Source organism: Mauremys mutica, chromosome 4 (genome assembly GCF_020497125.1).
Source record: "Mauremys mutica isolate MM-2020 ecotype Southern chromosome 4, ASM2049712v1, whole genome shotgun sequence".
Lineage (NCBI taxonomy): Eukaryota > Metazoa > Chordata > Testudines > Geoemydidae > Mauremys > Mauremys mutica.
Window position 1 is genome coordinate 14008079 of NC_059075.1, and position 21565 is coordinate 14029643.

Genomic DNA, 21565 nt, shown 5'->3' on the forward strand with positions numbered 1-21565 from the left:
CACCGCTGTTGAGCGGGCCTTGGAGTTGATGGGCACAACCTGTGAAGTGGGTGAGGTTGGTCTGAGTGATTCAGTGAGTCTCCTGAGGAGATTCCATTAGCAAGGCTTCCATGGAACTCTGTCAAATAAAGCTGTCCTAGTAAATCTCTTGTGAGTGCCACCCGTCACTCACCATCCCCCATCAGTGAATGCTTCCACCAACACAGCATCCCCTCTGGGCAGAGGGGATGTAAATCATTCACCCCTGTGCCCTAGGGTTTGAATCTGGCGCAGTTTAACGAGAAACCAAAAGCAAAAAATATATGTAAGGCAAAACATGCTTTTTTCAATTTATTATGGGTGGACAAAAGTTCCTGTGAAAAGATAAGTTGGAGGAGAGGGGAGTGATTTAAAAATATTTGGATTTTTTTGTAAGGCTTTCAGCTGTGGTCTGCCTTTGCTGAAAATATCTTTTTTTTTTTTTGGTGAGATTTATATGCAATATGTTTTCTTTCCTTTTCAATACTTGGACTGTTTTTAAAAAAAAATTAAGAAAACAAAAACCAAAACTTTGAAGCCAAACATGCTGAATGCTTCTTGTGCGCTTTCCTTGGCACGGCAGTATTTGTGTGATTATGTTCCAGGCTAGAATCCTATGCCAAAAGAAAAGGAAACTGTTCTAGACCTCTCAGCATTTGAAAAAGGGAAGAAAATGATTAGCCACGTCTACTCCAAACGTATAGTTTCTAACTTGCTCCCAGTGACTCAAAGGGTGCAAAATCAAGCCCCTATTGCTCTATAAAGAAGGGTTCACATCTTACCTAGTGGTACAGCATATCAGTGCAGATGCACAGTAGCGCAATGTTGTTGGTTGGATGGCTTCCAGTTTGATGAAGATCTCTGAGATTTGAGTTTGGCAGGCTTAGGAAACAGCCTTTCTTGGTCAGTCAAAAAACAGCTCTTGTTGGTGAGTCCAACACACGTGCTTATACACAAACAAATAAATATATATTCTTTGAATAATTCCAATGAGGTGTGCGCGCACCACATGCACAGTCATCAGAAGCTTTTCACCCTAGTGGTACCCATCGAGTTGGCCATGGAGCCCCCTGAAGTCGCACCTTCATGGTGGTATATATAGATCCCTACCTACCCACTGCCTCTTCAGTCCCTTCTTACTGACAGTGACAGTCATTGGAGCAGCTCTCTTGCTACAGCAAGCAATCCCCTAGTGGACTCTTTCTTGTTATTCCTGTAAATAGTCAAGTAGTTTTTAGTTAAGTTTCAGTTGGGGCTTTTCCCCTTCTACGTTTCCTCTCGGTCTCAAGGGTTTAAGCCATGCGGATCCTGTCTAAAACCTATGCCGTGGTCTTAATAGCACCAGTGTGGCCTCGCTAGCACTGGTTCACCATGCTTCTAGACCCGTCGGTGGACATGCCTATAACCTTGCCCTTGGTCCCGGACTTGATGACCATAGCTGTCTCCAGCTTCCAATCTGCAGTCTCTCTATCTCGCAGCATGGAAATTCCATGTCTAAACCCGTTGGAGCTCACATGCTCAGACCTTGTCAGAGAGGTCCTCCTTAGCAACAGGAAGTCATCCACTAGGGCCATTTATCTGGACAAGTGGAAAAGATTCTCAGTTTGGGCATTACAGAAACACACTCCATCCTTACAGTCATCGATTCCCTTTATCCTAGACTGTTTGTTGCATCTAAAACAGCAAGGTCTGTTGGTATCATCAATAACAGTGTACCTAGCCACTATCTCAGCTTTCCACCCCGGTTCAGATGGTCTCTCAGTTTTCACAAACCCCATGATGGGCCACTTCCTCAAGGGATTAGATAGGCTGTACCTTCAAGTAAAACAGCCAATTCCCCCATGGGATCTCAACCTTGTGCTCTCTAGACTGATGGGACCTCCTTTCGAGCCCTTAGCAATATGCTCCCTCTACCTTTCCTGGAAAGTAGTGTTCTTGGTGGCTATGACTTTGGCCAGGACGGTGTCTGAGCTTAAGGTCTTAATCTTGGAAACCCCGAACATGGCCTTCTATAAGGACAAGGTGCAGTTGCGACTGCACCCAACCTTCCTCCCAAAGGTGGTTTCTCAATTCCACACGAACCAGGACATTTTTCTTCCTGTGTTCTTTCCTAAGCCACACGCTAGCAACAGGGAGTGAATGCTCCACTCCCTGGATGTCAGACGAGCATTAGCCTTCTACACTGAAAGAACAAAGCCATTTTGAAAATCAATGCAATTCTTCATTGCAATTGCAGAGCGCATGAAGGGACTTCCAGTCTCATCCCAAAGGATCTCTTCTTAGATCACATCCTGTATCCGGATGTGCTATAACTTAGCAAAGATACCTGCCCCCGCGCTGACAGCAGACTCCACAAGGACCCAAACATCCTCAGTGGCGTTCCTGGCACAAGCTCCTATCCCAAGACATCTGCAGGGCAGCGACGTGGTCGTTGATCCACACTTTTATATTGCATTACGCCATTACACAGCAGGCCAGAGATGGTGCAGCTTTCGGCAGAGCGGTTCTACAATCAGCAATTCCATAAACTCTGATCCCGCCTCCTAGGTAAGGCTTGGGAGTCATTTTCTTGGAATCGACATGAGCAGTCACTCAAAGAAAAAATAATGGTGGTTCTTCGAGTGCTTGCTCATGTCAATTTCCATTGTAGGTGTGTGTGCAGCCACGTGCGCGGCCATTGGAGACTTTTGCCTTAGCGGTACCGGTTGGACCAACTGGCACCCTCTGGAGTGCTGTGCTCATGGCACGGTATATCAAGCGCTGCTGGCCCTGCGCCCTCTCAGTTCCTTCTTCCTGTCCACGGTGGTGAGTCATGGAGGGATCTCAAGTCAGTACTGTAGGGAGTCCCTTTTGTGACGATTCCCCCCCACTCCCCCCCCTTCGCTCACCTTGGTCTTGGGTGCATCAGACCTGGGCTAAGGAGCCCATCAAGGCCAGCTCGACACCCAGGGCCATTGGCTGCAACATGACCTGGCCCTTCATATCAATGTCACGGAGCTCAGAGCGGTTTGCTTGGCATGCCAGGCGTCCTTGTCCCATCTGAAGGGCAGGGCGATGCAGGTCCTGATGGACAATAAAGCCACGATGTATTACATCAACAGGCAGGGCGGTGCCAAGTCTTTGGCCCTTTGTCAGGAAGCTCTCAGCCTCTGGGACTTTTGTGTCCAGCATGCCATTCATTTGGTGGCCGCCCAGCTCCCTGGAGCCAAGAACATCTTGGCAGATCGTCTCAGCAGATCCTTCTCATCTTGCCACGAATGGTTGCTCCATCCGGAGGTGGTCCACCTAGTTTTCCGCAGATGTGGGGGACTCACCAGGTGGACCTGTTTTGCGTCCAGACACAACAGGAAGTGCCACATGTTCTGTTCTGTTTGCTGGGCAGAGACAAGGGCTCCCTGTCGGACGCCTTCCTGATCCCATGGTCGGGAGCGCTCATTTATGTGCCGCTAATCCACAGAGTCCTGCTCAAGGTGAAGCAAGACAAATTGGCCATCATCCTCATAGCCCCAGTGTGGCCTTGTCAGCACTGGTTTGCCATGCTCCTGAGTCTGTCGGCAGCCACCCCATTGCAGCTGCCTCTTCAGGCAGATCTGCTGTCCCAGAACAACAGGAACCTGCTGCATCCGAACCTGGTGGTGCAGTGCCTAATGGCTTGGTTTCCGCATGGCTGAGCAGAGAGGAGCGTCAGTGTTCTGCCAGTGTCCAGCAGGCAACCCTCCACCAGGGCTACCTACGTAGCAAAATGGAAGTGGTTAACATGTTGGGCCTTGGATCACCGCATCCGGGCGGAGGAGGTCCCTCTGCAAGTCATCCTGGACTATTTGGTATATCTGAAGCTCCAGGGCCTGTCGCTGTCCTCAGTCAAGGTGCACCTGGTGGCAGTCTTGGCTTTCCATTCCCTGTTTCATTGTAGGTCGTTCTTCGCCCATCCCATGATAGTGCAGTTCCTGAAAGGTCTGGAGTGCCTTTACCCACGTGTCCGGGACCCAGTCTTGGGACCTGAACCTTGTGCTGTCCAGACTCATGGAGCCCCTCCCCGTTCCCTTCTGCTTCTCTCCAGGAAGGTCTCCTTTTTGATCGCTCTAATCTCGACCTGTAGGGTGTCCAAAATCAGGGTGCTCAAATCTGAGCCCCCTTATATGATCTTCTATAAGGACAAAGTCCAGCTGCGTCCACACCCAGCTGTGGATTCTGCTTGTGAGTCATCTTCAATGGAATCGACATGAGCAAGAACTCGAAGAAGAAAAAATGGTTACCCACCTTTTTATAACGGTTGTTCTTCTAGATGTGTTGCTCATCTCCATTCCATTACCCGCTCTCCTGCCCCTCTGTCGGAGTTGTTGGCAAGAAGGAACCGAGAGGGCGCAGGGCTCGTGGCGCCTGATATACCGCGGCATGAACGTGGCACTCCAAAGGGCGCCACAGCCGGCCATATGGGTACCACTAAGGCAAAAGTCTCCTACAGCCGCGCACATGAGTGTGCGCACACCTACAATGGAATGGACATGAGCGACACATCTCGAAGAACAGTTACAAAATGGTAAGTAACCACTTTTCTCTCATAAATGTTGTTCTTCGAGGTGTATTCTCACATCTATTCCAAGACTCGCCCGCCCGCCTCCCCTCTGTCAGAGTATCCGGCAAGAAGGAACTGAAGAGGTAGGGGTTGGCAGGGATATATGTACATCGCCATGAAGGTGCAACTCCAGGGGGCTCCACAGCCAACCCGCCGGGTACTGCTAGGGTAAAAAACCTTCCAACGCCTGTGCACATGGTACGCACGCACCTACTTGGAATGGACACGAGCAACACATCTCGAAGAACAACAGTTACGAGAGGTAGGTAACTGTTGTTTTTGTTGTCTCCCCAGATAGCCTGGAAAGGCTTGAAAAATCCTATTTACATGTGGGAAGCTCAGGAGCAAAACTTGCCTAATTTACATTATTTACAGCAAAGTAATCCTGTTTAAGGCTTATTGAAATGCACATCTGAGAAAACAGTTTTCAGTTAACACAATACAAAATGCCTTTCCCACCAGTGATAAATCTAGTTTCCTTTTATAGAGGGATGTGATGAGGACCACTTTGGGCAAGCCTCTGTTGCATTGAGAGCTAGGAGCTCAACCTGCAAAAATTTGCTCACATGTACACAAGTGAGTAATGCTATTGACTTCAGTGGGTTTGCTTACGTGAGTAAAGATTGCTCACGAGATGGGTTTTAAAGGATTGAGCCCTCCATTTAAAATAATGTGCATCATCTTCCCGAGATACTTTTAGGCAGAACATGCTAACGTACACTTCATGCACAAGCAATTCTGTTACCTCGCAGACAGGGAGATCTGGACAACTTTGGCTAGGTCTACCCAGCACACCAGTGTTGTGTAGAATATGTGTAGCGGGACACTGCAATGAAGAGCACACCATGTCCACTCTGCGGTGGTATAGTCTGTAGTTACACGTGTTGATAGACTCCTTGCTGCCAGGGAGAAAAGGCTATGGCAGGAAGGAGGCAGCGGGGAAACCTGCTACCATTGCCTTTCCCCTGCTGGAGTTTTTCCCTGCTGTGGAGAAAGGCTCCAGCAACGGGGAGCTGGTAGAGCCTTTCCCTGGGGCAGGGAATGGCTCTGGCAGCATGGAGGCAGCAGGACACTACACTGCTAAAAACAAATGAGGAAAGGGAGATGTGGCTTGGGTGAGTAGAAAGGTGTATAGGGTGTGTACTCACGTGTGTACCAGGCGTGCCATTGCTCTCCTTGCCCAAGCCGTGTGTTTCCAGCTGCACTGCTCCTTATGCCTGTGCGGTGGGGGGGGGAGGCCTGCACTTGTATGTAATCTAGTCGACGCCAAAAGAATCATGCGGTAGAGATGTACCCTTTATGTCGAGGGAGAACCTTCAGATGAGACTCTGGTTTGTACAATGTAAGGATGGATCCCATTTTCAAAACTGCCATTCTCTTCCTCCATATTTTGGAAATAGCTGAAAAGTTAACTTCCTATCTGTGTATTGATTTGTAAAATGATCTTTTAAAAAGTGCTCTGCTCCCCGGAGTGCAAGAATGGCTATAGATTTATCACTGCATACTCCTTGTGTGACTGAAAAATGATGTCTTGCTCCAGAATGCTGGGGAATGTAGCGTGAAACTTCTGCTCACAGCACTAGCTGTTCATCAAAGCACTTAAGCAAGTAATTAAGTCCCCTTAACTTCAACCTGTAGTGAGTCAAAGTTTTAGAGTAGATTTCCTCCATCGGTTTGGGGGAATGATTGAACTTTGAGAAGAGCTAGAGTAATGGTTGGATCAAGCCATAAATTAATCAGTTGCATTTGGTTTTGAAAAGCTCTTTTTAACCACTTTGACATCTCACTTGTATTCTCAAACATCTGCTTTTGATTGTTTGCCATAAAAGCGTAAGAGTTAATCTTGCCCTCGTTTTTGTTATTGCTACCAGAAACCCAGCGATTTTTATTACTACTTGTATAGGGATTTGGATTTAGTCGTTTCAGAGTAAAGAAAAAATTAGGGTTTTTTTTTCTTTTTCTTAAACTGACAAGTAAGGCTAATTAAATTGTAATGCTAAGTGTGTAAAGATACTAGACATGGCTTGTTAAGTTGTAGCTCTACTTTGTTTTATTGGCCTAATAGCATGAGATTGAAGGGAAGTCAAATGATCAATGTATTTCAGGTCACTTCTCAGCATGGCAGCTGCCTTGACCTAGTGCCAGGCAACATTTGCATTGACTATGAAGAGCTTAGTGCATATTTTCCTGTATGGAAATGGCATCTGAAATTCAAAAAAAATTGAGACCCTTCCTATAGGCTTAGTCTTTTGACTAACAAATGTTTGTAATTTTTATCCTCGGGCTTCCTTTTCCTCAGATTACAGCCAACTTTTGTTATATAGCTCAGCAACAGATAAATAACTATAGCATCTAGCATTTGGTTTAGGCCCTGATCCTGCAATGAACTACATGCGAATGGACTCCTTCCCCCATACAGAGTGCTATTAACTTCCCTATAGGCACAAGGGTACACTTGGGCCCTTGAATTACACTGGAATTTAGATGACTTTCTCCCCATCTTGTAACAGGATATTTCTTTTTCATTTCTAAAGCACTACTTTCCACATACACCTGTGGTCGGACCATTTTGCACCTGTGGTAGGACCTCTAATGCAGCTTCCTTCTAACTTGCTGGGAGCTAATGCTGTTCAAAATGGTCTCACCCACTTACCTCTATCCCCTTTGTACTGTCTCCTTGCCCTTAAACTGGCTGCTAAAAGCTAACCACGGGGCTCTCGGTTTGATTTGAATACAGTGTTTTAGTTAGAGGTCCCCCCTCCAGGAGCCTGTCTCCATGACAAATAAATGAGCCCCTTCCAAACTGGACCATCAAGATGCACACATATCTAAATGGAGTAACCTTGTGATTGCATCGCTATAATACTTGCCCTTGTTTAGTTATCTCCAGCATGCTGTTTAAAATTAGATTGTAGATGCTTCCAGGCAGGCACCATGGTTTTCTGTTTGTTCTGTAAAGTGCCTTACATGCTTGTCACCGTGTTTTAAGGAAAAAATCCTGCAACAAACAATAATTTTAATAACCTGTAGTATACCAGAAAGGTGTGTCACTGAATCCATGTTACTGTCCTAGGCCATGCTGTTACCTACCAGCGTGCCTCAATTCTGCTAATGCAGAGTACTTGTAGTTGTGTCAGTTCTAGGATATCAGAGAGACAATGTGGGTGAGGTAATATCTTTTATTGGACCAGCTTCTGTTGGCAAGAGAGAGACAAGCTTTTGAGCCACACAGTTGTTGGTCCAATAAAAGATGTTACATCACCCACCTTGTCTCTCAGTGCTGCTAATGCAGAGGGACCACCTCTAGGGGATTCAGCCGATCAGCCAGCACTTTAAAGAGTTTCTGGTGATGTGAGCATTCAACACTTCATAGATTTGAAGGCATTCAGAGCCCCATAGGATTGGGCCTTAAAAATGAGATGTGTGTGTATGAGATTTGTGGTGTTTAGTTTGTAAAAATTACGTTGGGCATGCTCAGAAATCTAGACAGATGGAGAGGAACATCACAAACCCACCCCACCAGTGTGGTTAGCACCTTTGTTGTCCGCCTCAGCAGAAAGAACAAAGGAATACATGTGTGTGGAGTAAATCAGTACTTCCTTCCACCCCTGGGGGTGTTCTTTTGGTTTAACAGAATTGATGCCCGTTTGTAGGGTATTGTGGAGATGATTGTGCTACCACTGACCCATCCTGAGCCTGCTCTGGAGATAGTGGACTGTGCGTGTGTTCATTCTAAACCAACCGTGACAGTTATTTCTCTGGCTCTTTTACATGTACCTCCTGCTAATGTTGTTACTATTTCCTCTTTGCATGAAGATGAGAATAGAGTCCAGAGATTATAAACCATTTCCATCTTTTTTTATACTAATAATGAATAGCTAATATCAAGGAGTTAAATGTTTTGCATAAGGGTTTCAATTTTCTTTTAAAACCGGTGTCCTGCACATCTTATTTATAGTGACTGCTTATTGTTAACCTGTAGTTACTGCCTGAAAATTACTGCTTCAAATTTAAGTTCTACATATCTCCTACATGCCTAATTTTGCCTGCACGCCATATCGCTGATCCTATTTCTAATTGTTCACCCTTCCTCCCTTTGTTTTTCCCTTTCCTTTAACTTTCCTCCTTCTTTAGTCTCCTGTTCTTACTTTGCTTTTTCCATTCTGTCCCCATCCACTGTAGCAGTTGCCTTGTTTACTTTCTTTCTTCTGCCAGACACATTCTCTACCTCCACCAAATGCCTTCTTAAAATGCATTTGTTTCAAGAATCCCCCACTCTTTCCTTCTCTCCCTTAATAACCCTTACACCGTTACTGTATTGAGGCATTGTTCTGTATCTTTACTTACAGTTTGTCTTGCTTCAGACTGTAAATTTAACAAGGCAGGGAATGTATGGGTCTCTTAATTTCAAACAAACTGCGTGTTTAACCTTTTAAAGACCAAATTCAGTTTTCTATTTAATCTCCTTGTTTTAAGCAGGGGTTTTAAATCGTCCATCGTATGGTATATATCTTAACAGCAATATTTCATAGTATTTCTAAGTATATATTTCTAGGGGTACTTAATCCTGCTTCCATGCAGGGTTATGGATTAGATGATCTCTTGAGTTTCCTTCCAGCTCTACATTTCTATGATTTTATGATAGTTGTGGAGATATGGGTGGGGGGAGAAATACAGACCGCATAATACAGCTGTTTGTGAAGGTCAGAATGTTAGCATTGTGTTATTCATAAGCATAGGCTTTTAGCTGTAGGGAGCATATTTTGTGTTCCTTCAGGAAATCCTAAATACCATAGTCATATAATTGAAATGTTGTGTCAGCATACAGTATTCTGCAAAGAGCTGCACTGTAGCAAAACAAGAACACTGGTAGGTCCATCTGGACCAAGATTTAAGCCAATTTCATTGAATATAGGCAGTATTGGGTGGTCCCATGTTGTCTACTACAACTACCATGTAGCTTCCTTCCCTCCCACCCCGACTATTAGTACTAATTTCTTAGGTAGCAGAACTTTCGGGCTAAATTTTCTAAACATGACCCTGATTTGTTCACCTATATATTTTTTTAATGCACAATCTAGATTAAATTAACGTGCATGAACTCCATTTGTGTATGCACTTTGATTGTAAATGAGTTTTGTATTAAGTGCTATAATTTGTGATAGTTATTTGCAAAAACTCCACATGCATGGTGGTTTATGTGTAAAGGCAGCAAATTGGGTTGATACCTCTCTGAAAATTTGGCCCTTAATGTGGGTATTTTCATTGTGCAAATTAAGATAATGTAGAACTTCAATTTTACTACATTAAGGCTTTTAGTTTTGCAACTGGATCACTAACGCAGACGCCTGTGCCTGTGTGCAGCCTCACTGGAATGTATGTGTCTCCCGTTGGCATCAGGAGTCCACGCAGGTAGATCTAATTGTAGAAGCACAACCTGAGTTTGCTTAATTTTATTTAATTTGTTACTACCATGCTTTGTTAGGAATATTGGGGAATAGAATAACACATTGAAAATCACTGTTTTTTTACTGAAGACAGAAAGAATGAATCTCTGAAAAATCAGCAAAGAGTCCTGTAGCACCTTATAGACTAACAGACATATTGGAGCATGAGCTTTCGTGAGTGAATACCCACTTCGTCGGATGCATGAAAAATGGCATTTCAGCCTGAACACACAATGTTCAACACCTGTAAGGCCACAGTGGGGAAAAAGGAAGTGTGAGTTGGTGCCTGAGGCTTGCAGATGTGACAGTCACTTCCACAAGGCTCTATGAGTAACTCCTAAACAGCCGGTTTAAGGGCGAGGAGACTGTGCCCTTCTATTTAAATACAGTAACACCTCACTTAAAGTCGTCCCGGTTAACGTTGTTTTGTTGCTGCGTTGCTGATCAATTAGGGAACATGCTCATTTGAAGTTTGTGTAATGCTCCCTTCTAACGTCGTTTGGCAGCCGCCTGCTTTGTCCACTGCTTGCAGGAAGAGCAGCCTGTTGCAGCTAGTTGGTTGGGGCTTGTAACCAGGGTGGACCGGCAGCCCCCTATCAGCTCCCCCTATCAGCTCCCTGCTCCCCGTGGAGCTGCTCCCTGAGACTCCTGCTTGCTGTGCCAGGGAGGGAAGGAAGAGGGGGGCTAATGTCAGGGTGTCCCCCTCTCCCCTGCTCTTGCACCCCACTTACCCCATCTTCCATAGAGCAGGGGGGACACACCAGGGCTCAGAACGGAGGGAGCTTGCAGTAGCTGTGGTCTCAGCAAGCTGATCTAATTAACAAGGCAGTGTACTTAAAGGGGAAATGCGCATATCTCCCTCCATTCCTGCTGTGTCATAAAGTGAGAGAATTAACTCTTGAGGGCTCAGCCAATTGCTAGTTCATCATTTAGCAGTAAGGGAAATATCCCACCCTCTGACTCCTCCACATCAACCAGGCTTCACAATCATCATTCCTGTGTACCAGTATTAAATTGTTTGTTTAAAACTTATTGTCTGTCTGTCTGTCTGTCTCTCTCGTGTCTGGTGACAAAAATTTCCCTGGAACCTAGTCCCCTCATTTACATTAATTCTTATGGGGAAATTGGATTCGCTTAACATCGTTTAGCTTAAAGTCGCATTTTTCAGGAACATAACAACAACGTTAAGTGAGGAGTTACTGTATATCAAAGGTGGTGAGGTTTAGGGTAAGATGTTTGTCCCTCCAGTAGACTCCCCCAACAACTAGGGTAGGAGAGGCAGTAGAACAATGGTCCTGCAATGACCAGGTCAGTTCCACATATAATAGGATGCATTATATGGAGGGATCATTGCACAGAAAGGAAGCAGATCCATAGGAGCTGAGACCATGAATGGGAGATTCAGCTAAGAGAGTTGGAGGGCAGAGTGATAAAGAATACAGTGATGACCCGTGTGCTGGTTATTGAGAAGTGGCATAAAATGTTGTGTTTTTATTCTTTCGCAGACACAATGCTGTCTTGTTCAGATAATGGCACAGTACACACTCGTGGGGACTCTAGGGGAAGTTTGACAACTCTCACCAGAATTCTGGAGTCGCTGCTGAAAATGAATGAGCGGCTCATTCCAACAAACACCTACAAGCTTTCCTCAAAATCACCACTGTGTTTCAGTGGCTGGGGCTGTAGATAATGGTAACAAACAGGCAATTTGAAGTATTGATGTGAAGAGGGAAAGGACTGGATTTTTTTCTTGTAGAGTAATCACTAAATCTTGATACTGGCTTGAAACTAAAATACTTCTATATTTCAGTTTATAAAAAGGACATATGCTTTCTTCTGAGGGATTAGAGAAATGTTGCTTTTTTGGCAGGCATTTAAGAAATGTCTGGTCAGATAATTATTTATGTCAGGATATTGCAGAAGGAAAATTCAGAAGTAAGTAAGTAAGCATGTGATTTAGCCTAAGTCACTATATGGTTAGTTTTCCAGATACCTGTTTGCACTTACTAAATCACACATGTAACCATCTTCATTAATAGCCTCTTCGGCACTGTTGATCTTCTCCTATATTGCTTGAAATTCTCTAAGGAAGAACCAGAGAGCCATTCCTAGTGAAATAGTGTTTTCTAAAGCTGTTCGGATTTCAAAAATCAAGTCTACTTTATTGTTTCTCAGTAAATGTCCAAACGTGATCAGCTATGTCTGAACTCCTCTCCACGTGAGCCACTTGAGCCTTAAAACCAGTACTGTCACCTGGGATCTGTCCAAAACCTGCTAAATGAATGGAAAGTGTCCCATTGACTTTGACAGGCTGTGGATCAGTTTCTTGGTTCTTTTACTTGGCAGTGCTGGGCTGTCTCTCTAAAAATTGTGATAATTTGGTGAAAAAATCAGATTTATTCTTGATTCAAAGGATTCGGGGGGAGAAAGAGCTGTGGGTTTCAGATGTTTGAGTCCTGTTGGAAAAACCTAATTGGCATAGGAATTGTAAACCTGGGAATGGTATTATGCATTTTAGTTTGACATTTTTTGTGTTTATTTAAAAAGGCTGTGGAAGACAGGGAGGGTAAAAGTTAAAATAATATTAACGAAGCCCTCCAAATCTATCAGGTTCACTCTCCTTTTCCTGTGTATTACTGTAGCCAAACAAAGTAGTTAATCAGAATCAGAAAGCCATATCAGCCCTGTTGACATGGACTTGTCGATGATGGAGGGGGATAGGGAGGAAACTGCAAAAATTAGCTATTTGGTTCAGGCTGGAATATCTAAAACATTTACAGGAATGTTGTTCCATCAGAAATTCTACTGCATGAAAGCAGCTTTTTCAAACTTAAATATTTCTATGAACTTAAAAGTAAAATGGCTTCTCAAAGATAGCCAATAAGTGAAATCTACTATAGTTCAGTATTTTTTAAATTTTGCCTCTTAGTGTTTGGATAATTACAATATCATTTGATAATGCACCAAAAAAGGACTGTCTCTTGCATCGCTTTACGTGGTGCCAAGAACAGTGGGGCTCTCGTCCTTGACTGGGGTTCCAAGACTTGCTGTAATAGAAGTAATAATATTCCCGCCTTAGAGACTCCTTAAGTTCCTGTCAACAAACACAACATACTCCTTACCCCAGATAGATTGTTTTGGAGGGGAGTGACCTTGTGGCTAAAGGAATCTATATAATAAAATTCCAGGATTGTCACTCTCAAGGCTATTATGTCTGTAGAGGCAGTGCGATGTGATGGAAACAGTTAGGAGCATGGTTGAAAGCTCTTTTTGTTTAGAATAGCACCTGGTTGAATCATCACTGGGATTCATGGTCTGTTACTGTCTAGTTTTTAAGTTCTGAGCCATTTATGGCTTTTTTTTTTTTTAAAGTACGTGTGATTTTTATAAATTACACCCATGCAACAGCCTGGGCTTTCAGCTACCAGTATGCATCTAAGTAACAGTATTGCAGTCTGACTAAAGGAGACCTAGCACATAGAATTGTAGATTACTATTTTCATTATTAAATACATGGAAGGCACTCAGATAATATGGTAATAGAGGGGCCGTGTAAGTAAGTACCTAGACAGACATATAGAAATTTAAAGCAGAGGTGGGCAAACTATGGCCCGCGGGACCCTCCTGCCCAGCCCCATAGCTCCTGGCCCCTCCCCCGCTGTTCCCCCTTCCCCGCTGCCTCAGCTCACCCCGCCGCCAGCACAATGCTCTGGGCGGCAGGGCTGCGAGCTTCTGGGGCAGCACAGCTGCAGAGCCTGGCCTGACCCGGGGCTCTGTGCTTCGCGGTGCATGGCTGTAGCGCCGCCAGCCACCGGTGCTCCAGGCAGCGTGGTAAGGGGGCTGGGAGTGGGGGCTTTGGATAGAGGGCAGGGGAGTTTGGGGTGGTGGTCAGGGGGCGGGGGTGTGGATAGGGATCAGGGCAGTCAGAGTGTGGGGAAAAGGAGGGTTGAAAGGGGTCAGAGGTCTGGGGGGGCAGTTAGGAAGGGGGAGGGGGATTGGATGGGGCGGCAGGGGGCAGTCGGGGGACAGGGAGAAGGGGTGGTTGGATGGGGTAGGGGTCTGGGGGGCAGTCAGGAAGGAGGGGGGAGGTTGGATAGGACATGAGTCCTGGGGTGGGCCATCGGCAGGGCCGGCTCCAGACCCCAGCGCGCCAAGCAGGCGCGTGGGGCAGCATTGTCGGGGCAGGGCGGCATTTGGCTCCGGCGGACCTTCCGCAGTCATGCCTGCGGGAGGTCCACTGGAGCCCTGGGACGAGCGGACCTGCTGCAGGCATGACTGCGGAGGGTCCCCTCTTCCCGCGGCTCCGCTTGAGCTCCCGCAGGCATGACTGCGGCAGGTGCGCTGGTCCCGCGGCTCGGACGGAGCTCCCGCAGGCATGCCTGCGGATGCTCCACCGGAGCCGCGGGACCACGGGACCATCAGCAGGCACTTCTGCCCCGGCCGCGGGACCGGGAAAGGGCGGCGCGAGCGGCGCGATGCGCCGCCCTGCTTGGGGCGGTGGAATTTCTAGAGCCGCCCCTGGCCATCGGGGGCAAAAAGTGGCGGGGAAGGGGAGAGTAGATAGGGGGTAGGGGCCATGCCATGCCCCCCTCCCCTAACCGGCCCGCCATATAATTTCCAAAACCCGATTCAGCCCTTAGGCCAAAAAGTTTGCCCGTGCCTGAATTAAAGAGTGAAAAGACCTGTTACATCATCTAGTACAGCCATCTGCTAATGCAAAAATGTGCACCGTCGAGACAAGCTTTAATGACCCCGGCACCCTTGGTTTCTGCTACTACTTCTGGAAATATCTGCAACATAATAGATCTCCCTGCTCTTTGCACTGCAGATGCATCCATTGTTTGGTCTCTAGTATTGTCTTCCTCCTTTATCCTCCTCTTCATGGCACTGGAAAGATAAGAACATAAGAACGGCCATACTGGGTCAGACCAGTGGTCCATGTAGCCCTGTATTCTGTCTTCCAGCAGTGGCCAGTACCAGATACTTCAGAGGGAATGAACAGAATAGGGCAATTATCAAGTGATCCATCCAGTCCCAGCTTCTGGTAATTGGAGGTTTAGGGACACCTAAAGCATGGGGTTGCATCCTGGACCATATTGGCTAATTGCCGTAGATAGACATATCCTCAAAGAAGTTCTTTTTTGCACTCAATTATGTTTGTGGCCTTCAGAACATCCTCTGATAATGAGTTTCACAGATTGTCTGGGCGTTGTGTGAAGAAATAATTCCTTATGTTTGTTTTAAATCTGTTTCTGCTAATCGCTGAGAAGAGCCTCAGTTCTGAGTCTTTTTTTTCTGATTTTTGTTTTGTAAGCTGCAGAGGGATGGAAATGGTGAAGGGCAGGCAGGGTCTGAGGAAATGTGGTGGAGTTTTGGGGACAAGGAAGCTGGGAGACCAAGGGATAGGAAGTGGGAACATCTTGAACTCACATCCTCTTAACATGCGCCTACCCCAGTCCTTGTACACTAATAGGCAACGACCACCTTGTTCTGTAGTTGTCAAATGCCCCCTCCCCAGCCATATTACAGAAGATGTACTGGTGTTCTGTTTCCAAGATCTAGTCAGCCTGCTTCTATTACAGCTTTTCTTAAAGGGACATTATTAGGTCTTCATTGAAGGTTTAGCTTTTGTAAAAACAACTATTTCGCAAACAGAAATATCCCCCTTGCGGTGTCTATAACCCAGACATTGCAGCATTGTGTTAGTGTATTTGAGAGAAAAACTAACAAGTCTTTTTTTATTGTCTAAACAGAGAAATGCATTAAGTAAACAGCGTATCTAGTGTAGTGAAAAGTAAATTGGATTATTAAATCTGCTATTAAGTAACATACGAAAAGACATTAATTTTAAATTTTAGATCCTGTCTCTTTTTAACCTAAAACATACTGTACATGAATAGACAATCAGTTGCACACACATCCTTTGCTGTGCAAACTTTAACATAAACAAAGTTATAGGCTGAAAACACATATCTTAATTCTAATTAACAATGTTTCTGTGGTTCCATAAACTCCAAAATATAAGGGACAGCAACAGTGCCTAAATTAAACTATGAGGGGGGAAAAAAGGAATACACCAGAAAGATGGAGGACGGGGAGAGGAGACAGGAATATCTGCTGTCTTTGTTCTTGGAAAAACCATTTCTTTCACCATTTGGATACTGTCTGCTTTTTGTACACAAACATTACAGCATCTAAGGGGAATTAGAAACACTTACCCATGACCACAAAATCAAATTCTAGATCCGTCAGGATAAAGCAATGCAAAAAGAAAATCTTGGAGCCCACTACCTTCAGTCTGGTTTTAGCACAGTTGTAAACTCCTCCTACGGCTGAAACAGGCAGGCCCTGTCTTCTAGATGGAGAATAGTAAATTTAAAAATCCTACCTATCAGAAGTATAAAGTGCTCTGAATTTATAATACACTGTAGAAGGCCTAAGTAATAGTGCTTGCCTCTAGTGATCTCTATCAAGTTGCACAATGGCTTCCACTTTAACACTCTCTGATTAATGGCTGGCTCCCCCCACCCCCGCCCCCGAGCATCATCTAGCTCTGTCTCCCATCCAGATATTTGACAGTTGCCATGTACTTGATGTCCCATCCAGACAAGTTAATATTGAGCTGGGTGTAATCTGGGTCTGAAGGGTGTTTGATAGTAATGGTCAGGGATTTAATTCCATCTGGGTTAATAATCTGACTGGTGTGCGCTCCTTCTTGCCCAACCAGCTTTGCCATCAGCTACAGCAGTTCACCAAACTGAACAATGTCAGCAAGACACTGTCGTGGGTGTATTCTTGGGTATGGACATATTATTAGAATGGAAGACCAGTGAATTCCAAAGTGTGTGTACCAAGGAATGCTGCTACACAGCTGGCGAGCACACGGGAACCAAAAGCTTTAGAGGTGCGACAAGAATGCCAGTGATGAAAATAAACTGAATATAGAATCAGGCTGCCTTGAGCACTTTGCCAGTAATTGAACCACATGGGGCTTGATTTGCATGAAGGCCATGTCCCGTTGGGATTTACCATGATGACGATGATGTGACTGCCTAGGGGCCAGTCAGGCTGGAGACCAGATTAAGATGATATTGACCAAATCTCTGCTGCTTTATTAAACCTTTTAACTTAATTGGGCAAGATATGTTTTAAATGCAACTTGTCCCAGCAGCATAAAGGGAGAAGGCCACAGCTGTTGTGCCCTCTCCCCGTCTCCCCAGCATACCTTATTGATGCTCAAAGCACAAATCTTCCTGGGCCTGTATTGCCCGTATTGGAGCCTGTATTGCCTCAAGGCCTGAATGTAGCCACAGCTCCATGCAGATGAATTCATGAGATAACCATTAGCCCTCCTATGTGTTCTAGGTCCTTCCTGCAAATCTAACCCCTTCCCAAGTGAAGGCAGACTAATACCCACTTTGCAGGAAAAGAGCATTACCCAAACTCTCAACACCTGTCTGTCAGGAGCGCCAGCCAAACCAGCTTTTGGTTAGTCGGTCGGTCATGCTGCCAAGACCCACCACCTAAAGTTGTAATCCTGGGAAGCTAAAGCAAATGAACTGTGTTGTGCAGCTGCCTGAATGTCCAGATGTGCTTGCACAAAGCAAACCCATCCAATTACCGTAACGTGCAGAAGTGCCTGCTGGCCCTCAGTGGCTGGGACCATACCTCCCCACCCCCTAATCCGAAGTGTATAGCAGAGAGAAACATAACAAGAGTCAGTGGTTGGAAGCTGAAGCCTGACAGATTCAAATGGGAAATGAGGTTCAGTTTTGTAATGGTGAGGATAATTAGCCATTGGAATAACTGACCTAGGGAAGTAGCAAGTACTTTACCATCTGAAGTCTCTGAATCTAGGGCAGATGTTTTGCTGAAAGATAGGCGCTAGCTCAACTGCACGTTACGGGGCTTCATCCAAGAATCACTCGGTGAAGTTCTGTGGCCTGTGTGACACAGGAGGTTACATTACATGATCGTAATGGTTCCTTCTTCTTGCCTCTAAAATCTGTGAAACTCCATAGACCAAGACTGATGAAACACAGCTGCCCTATGCTGCCAATTGCAGCGAAGGCAAAAAGGGGGCTGGAGGATGGGCTTTTGCAGCAGCACAGTGGGTGAAAGAGGATGAAGTCTGACTCAGCCTAGCACTGCTCTTTTCTGTGTGGTCCCGCACCTCCGTTAGCCAATCCCAGTGCAATTAGCAGTAGGTAAAAGTGTTGGGAGTGCGCTGATGGCACCCTTAACAAAACCGTGATTGTAACAAACCCCTTCAGCCTCTGCCCTGCAATCTGAACTGGCTATTGGGGTATGTCTACATGGCAATGTAAGCCCATGGTTAGTGGGACTCGAGTCACCTGACCCTGGGTTAGAGAACCTGGGGCTTGAGCATCTACACTCATTGTTAACTCTACGTTAAGAATTTTCTAGCCCAGGCTTGAACCTGGGGCTCTGGTGTCCACACTACAGCATGCAGACCCGAGTCAAACCATATGTCATACTCCTTTGTGCTATCCCGAGAGCCGCTTACTCTTGCTCTTTGACAGGGTGCATTGGGAAAAACTTGGCTGTCCACCGTGCAGGTTACAGGAAGTTTGAACAGCTGCAAACATAGCCTGCAGAGCAATATGGAGGAGGTGCCTTTTGAAGAACTCCTGCTTGTGCTTTTGCTCCTGTGTCAGGAATTGGGCAGAGCTTCTGTGAGATGCCGGTGGATGTTTTGGTGGCGTTTTCTGACCCACCTGGCAAGGCTTATGATGGAGTAGGCAGAGTCAGAGGACAAGGAGTACCCAGGCATGGCAGACTTGCATTGGCTGATGCTGCTCAGTACACTCAGTATAGCTGCTGATGCCCCCTACGTAGACCAGCACAGGGCTGGTGGGATCACATTGTTATGTAGACCTGAGATGACCAGCAGTGGGTCCAGAGCTTTTGCATGAAGAAAGCTGCACGTGTGAGCAGCTTGCCCCCAACCTCCAGCATAAAAGACAAACACATGAGGGCATCTGTTCCCGTCCAGAAGCAGGCTGCTTAGCCGTGTGGTAGCTGGCTACCCCAGACTGCTACAGGTCCGTTGTGGCTTACCCGAAGGTGGAGGCATAAAAGACATTCCTGAGGTAATTGCTGGCTTTAAGAGAATGGGGTTTCCAGACTCTGCCAGGGTCTTTGATGGAACTCATGTGCCCATAGTTTGCCCTCCTCAAGGAGCACAAATACATAAATTGCAAAGGGTACCACTCCATCTACACAACACAGACCCCTGCCCTGCATTCTCCTTTCACTTCTTTCCCCATTTGCCACGCACTTGACGCCTGGGGAGGGAGGGTGGAAGTATCCACAGGGGAGAGGGCCAAGATGGAGGACTGCATGCTGCTAAGTTCCCCAGCTGCTCATGGGGCCTGATTGCATGGGCCACCCGGCCGTGGAGTTTTTCCAAGCTGTTTTACTACGTCCCAGGGTATGGCACAGGGCACTCAGGCCATGCTGTGGGAGAGGCAGCAGGAGCCAGTACTCTTGACGCCATGATTGATATCAGCCACTCAAACGGCTCTCTCTGCTGAGCTCTGTTCTCCTCCCTTAGCCATCATTCCTGTTCCCAGAACTGCAAAGCCAACTGTATGCTCCTGTGCTGAAACCCTGTCCTCAAGCTGTGCGGCCAGCCTCAGCTTTCCTCTTGCCTCTCACAGGCCTTTTCTTTAGCTGCAAGTCCCCCCTGTTTCTGGTACTAGACCTGCTTGTTGGCCCTCTCCAAACGTCAACCGTAGGGTGATTACAAAAACACTTCCTCTTGGAACAGTCCACAAAGGTGTGTTTTAGGTTTTGCTGCACTGTGGGTGAGCTGTGGCAGTACTGCAGCCGGTCCAAGTCAGAGGATTATCTCCTCAAATAAGGAGCACAGAAGAAATCCTTGTGGAAGTTTCAAGGGCATAAAATATTACTTTTCCAAACTGAAATTCAGTATATTGTGAGAGGGATGTTTCAGTCCATAGAAGCTCCCTGCACACAGCCTGGTTAATCGCAGCAAAATAAATGCAGAGACAATGGTAAGTTTAAAAATTCAGTGTTTTTATTTTCTAAAATTTCAGAACTACTTGGGGGCAGTCAGTGGCCTGGCTACAAAAGCTTTTTCTATCATTTCAGGCCTTTCACATTTTGGAGGATGTAACTGTTCTGATGGTGTCTGATTGGCAAAGGGAAATGTTATTCCAAGCTGCTGGTGGGAAACCTGCAGTGTATACAGCTGAAATATTTGAATATCTAGTGACTGAACAGCACAGCTAAGAGTGGAGTTGAATTTTTAAACCTAAAGGTTTCCACGTGCATAGTCCATAATGGGTGTCACATGATGAGAGCAATTTTTTATAAAATATAGAAGTTATGGACACTTGAATGTATCCGTTGACAACTTCAGATGATATTGAGATGCTGTATCTGCCTTAAAGTATTGTGGGGTACAGTTGAAGTTTCAGCCTTACTTTTGCATTTCCTGATTTCTTTGAGTGACTGGTTGCTCAGTTTTAACATTGGTGTTTTTGGCATAGAAATAATAGTATGAAAGCTAGATTGAATAACTAACTTCAGAACTTTATTTCTCATGATAAATTCTCCTTTTAAAGTGCCTGAAGCATGGAAGGTATCACCTTAGCAATGCCCCAATGCTGCTGTGCAGTGCAGAGAGAAGGAAATTGAAATGATCGCTTCTCATCACATGCATAATCCATTTGCAGTAGAAAACTTCGCCTCCATTGAGATCTCAACCAAACTGGAAGGCCTCTGGCTCTGACCTAGTTTTCTCTATCACTGATAGTATTTCTCCTGACCAAGTGGTCCTCAGTTTTCTTGTCTGCCTTCTATATGTTTAAGCAAAGACTTCTAAGCTTGTAGTTCAGGGAGGCCATTGTACCAGAATTACACACACGTGTGACATCCTCCACTACTTCCTCAGTTAACTTTAACATGATGTGCTAGGCTGTGAGCCCCTTGTGCCCATTGGTGAGTAGTTACTTACATGAGTAGCGCCTTTGAATCCACTGAGTTGAGTAAACGTTCACCAGTGGGAACCAGGGCTCCGTGCAGCCTAACCCTATGTAAAGATTCAACACTTCTGTCTTCAAGTGAGCACACATGCAATGCTACCATTTTCCTAAAGGGTACCCAGATTGTCTTGGGGTATCATAGTGCTCTCGGTTCTGCTGCTGGTAATTTTGTCAGCACTATAGAATAAAGTCGAAAATTGAAACTGTGAAAGATCAACAAATCTGTGCGGAATGTCACGCAGCAACATCTGTTAACTAGGCTCTATCTCTTTCTTTGACTCTCCTTTCAAACCCCAAATCTCCTGTTTTGAGAGTTTGGAGTGATAGGAGCTTTAAAAGGAATTTTAGCTGTTTGTTTCTTTGTGGTCTGAAGGCCTTGAAAAAGTACCATATGGAATTAAAATTTTATATTTGCGTGTTTCTATATTTTAGTTACGGAACAAATGGGAGTTTGCTGAATGAATGAATTGTGTTCCACTGTAAAAGTCTAT

At 45.6% G+C, this 21565-nt stretch overlaps 1 protein-coding gene across 3 annotated transcripts in view; it reads left to right on the forward strand.

Moving 5' to 3' along the window:
• The window catches only part of MNAT1 (MNAT1 component of CDK activating kinase), a 188868-nt gene that overhangs the window by 107212 nt on the left and 60091 nt on the right, over nucleotides 1-21565 (forward strand). The window lies entirely within an intron of this gene.